Here is a 3,287-nt window from a genome sequence, read left to right on the forward strand (position 1 = left end):
GGAAATTATGTGTTAATCATTTTGTGTAGTGTTTGGTTGTTATTGTTGTGAATGTCGTATGTCGATAATGGAAGTTGAATGATTTTGGAGAGGTTGTAGTTGTGTATGTAGGAAGGTGGCCGTGAGGTAGTGTGCATGTGTGTGTAGTTGCATGTAGTATGGAAGAAAGTGAATCAATTTTATTTTGTGTTTTGCTTGTTGTTGTGTTGTGGATTCTATGTTGCCTATAAAAGCTTGATAATCTTTGTGAAATGGTAGAAGTTGGAGACTTGTGGTTGAAGCTATGTAAATCGAATATTATGTTCTTACATGCATGATAGACAATGATATTGGTATGGTGTTGTGGGGAAATATATTATAAGATTATTATTGTTTTGTTGGAAGTCGGAAAGTCTTGAAGGAAGTAGTATGTTGGTTGAAGTGTTAGAATGTATCTTGGAGTGAATATGGAAATTGTTAGTATGGTTGTTGCCTTTATGTTGGTAGTTTGGCGGGTTGAATTCCCGGATTGTTGTTGATTAAAATTGGCTAAGTTGAAGTTTTGGAGATGGTATACTTATAGGGAAATAGCTATGTAGAAATTTCGGTAGACAAATGTTACTTTAAGATTCCCATTTCTAAATGTTCTAATTAAGGTTTGGTGAATGTGACCAATTTGTAGATTTTGGCGGATTTGCAATTTGAATTTGGAATAGCGTAAGGAGCGGAAAAAAGGTATGTAAGGCTTCACCCTTCTTCTTTGGCATGTCTTAGACATAATAGGCTTGAATACGCGCCTCGGGGGATGATTAATTCAGAAACCCGAACTTGAAAGTACCTAACTTTTTCATTCAATAAAATTGAATTAAGTTTGGTGTGTTTTGTTGAAATAATTGTTTAAACATCTCCGACGTGCCCAAATGGGCAGAGTGATCCTTAGACCTTCATAAATGACTCCGTGGAGCTCGACGTACGTAAATTGTGTATGCCATCTCGGTTGGCCGAGGTGGGCCCACTATCCACACAATTCTCCCCTATTGTTCGTTTGGTTTATTTTAGTACTATAATTAAAGGAAACTTTTGGGTTATCATTCAAACTACTAAATAATAGTTGTTTTAACTAGTCCGTCGATTCCAAGGCTTGTTTTCCTTCCTAAAAGTTTATAAATGTTTTCTAAAATATTTATTCTTCTCTAAATTAAGTTTTACAATTTTTGAAAGCTTTGTGACTAAAATGACGACTATGATTCTATGATGGAAATAATGATGCTGAAGATGAGGAAATGTCTATGACACTACATGACATGATATGATATGGTATGATATGATATACGTATATGAAATATGTATATGTACATGGGGACATGGGGGAAAGGACACGTGGGGGAATGGGAAGAAACATGTTTCTTTGCCACACGGTCGGTTTTTATCATCCGGATGCGGGATGCCGGACGGGGGATATGGGCGGCGAAGTATTAAGGCGCTATGTGTGGGCGGCGAAAGCGTTGTTCGGTGCTATGACATGACATGCTATGATATGATATGATATGACATGATATGATACGATACGATAAGATATGATATGGCGTGATATGACATGATATGATACGATACGATAAGATATGATATGGCGTGATATGACATGATGTGATATGATACGACATGATATGATAAGACACGATATGATACGACATGACAGGATATGATGCGATATGCTATGATATGATACAATATGACATGATAAAATATGACCTGATATGTTATAACAGGACACGACATGATATAGGTTTTGTTTGCTACGTACGAAAAAGAAAATGTTTTTCTTTCTGAGGGAAATACAAGCATGCGCGGTATCCGACCGAAAAGGGTATTCTCGTATGCGAGGTTACTCTCCCCATCCCGCTATATGTCTATGGACCCATGACATGATTATTCATACTTTGTATCTTTGCTTGGATTATTAGTTTCCATGCCTTACATACTCGGTACATTATTCGTGCGCGTCCCTGTATGGGCCATTGCGTTCCGTGCGCGCGCGGTCGGCGGTGGACGGAGACTTGACTCTGAGAGCTTTATCGGCGGTATTGTAGCAGTGCTCCGGTTGTTCGGACGCAGTTCCTTGGTACTATTTTGTATATGTGTTCGAACCGTGATACTCGGCCCTTTCTATGTATATATGTACTTATGTTTAGAGGCTCGTGAACGGAATATGTACGGTTAGATGTTTTGTACTTTGATGGTCTCGTACATTGTATAATGTGATAACGTTTGCTAGCCTATGTTTATATTATGCTATTAATGTTAAGTGACAAAGAAAAAAAAAAATATACGGTGATGTTTATGTGGCCTGACTTAGTGATAAGAGTACGACACGAGATAAGAGGTGCTCGGTACAAGTATCGGGTACCGTCGCGGCCCTAGTTGGGTCGTGACGATTCGAAATGAGGACCTTCTGCGGACTAAACATACGGCCGGACATACGGTCGGTATAAAATACGGATCGTATGTTGGTCCAAGTATAATCGAATCGAGTCGGTTTTAAGTTGATATAAGGACCCTCTCTCGTTTAATTCATTTCATTTCCTCGGCTTCACACTTGAGAACACTCTAGAACTCTCTCCATGCTCTTAAATCCACAAGAACCCAAGAGAAATCTATGATCAACTTCATCAAACCAACAAAATCAAGTGTAAGAAACTCATTGAAGTTCATCTAAGCCAAGAAATCCCAATGGAAGTGAACTAGGGTTTTGGTGCAAGAAGAGTTTTTCCACTCAAGGCTTATTCCTACACTATCTAAGGTAAGTTTTATGGTCTTTTCATGTTGTTTAAGGTATTTAGAGTTGAAACACTTGGATTGTAGAAGAATATAGAAACTGGATCATGAATGTGGGAATAGTGTCACTTTTGAGTAGTAGTTTGGAGTGAATCATGAATATTGATATGTTGTGATTGTAAGTATGCTATAAATTCCATTTAGAACATGGGATAATTATTATATGTGAGAAAACACGATAGTGAGCTATGACCATGATTAGGGAGAAATTGAAGTGAAATCGAGAAATGTGGATAATGTAGATGAATGATGATTGTTGCCTATAATATTGTAAATGTTGTTATGGATGATTGGGAGTTGATATGTGATATGAGGAAAGTTGTATAAACAAAGGAAATGCTGCCCAATTTTCTCTAGCATTAGTAAGCACGTACATATAACCGATTAGCTAATGTTAATGCGAATTCTCTTGAAGGTAGAAACGTGGGCATCGAAGGAGAACGAGCAAGCGATAGAATAGTTAAACGAAAAAG

The sequence above is a fragment of the Lycium ferocissimum genome, chromosome 3 (assembly GCF_029784015.1).
Source record: "Lycium ferocissimum isolate CSIRO_LF1 chromosome 3, AGI_CSIRO_Lferr_CH_V1, whole genome shotgun sequence".
Lineage (NCBI taxonomy): Eukaryota > Viridiplantae > Streptophyta > Magnoliopsida > Solanales > Solanaceae > Lycium > Lycium ferocissimum.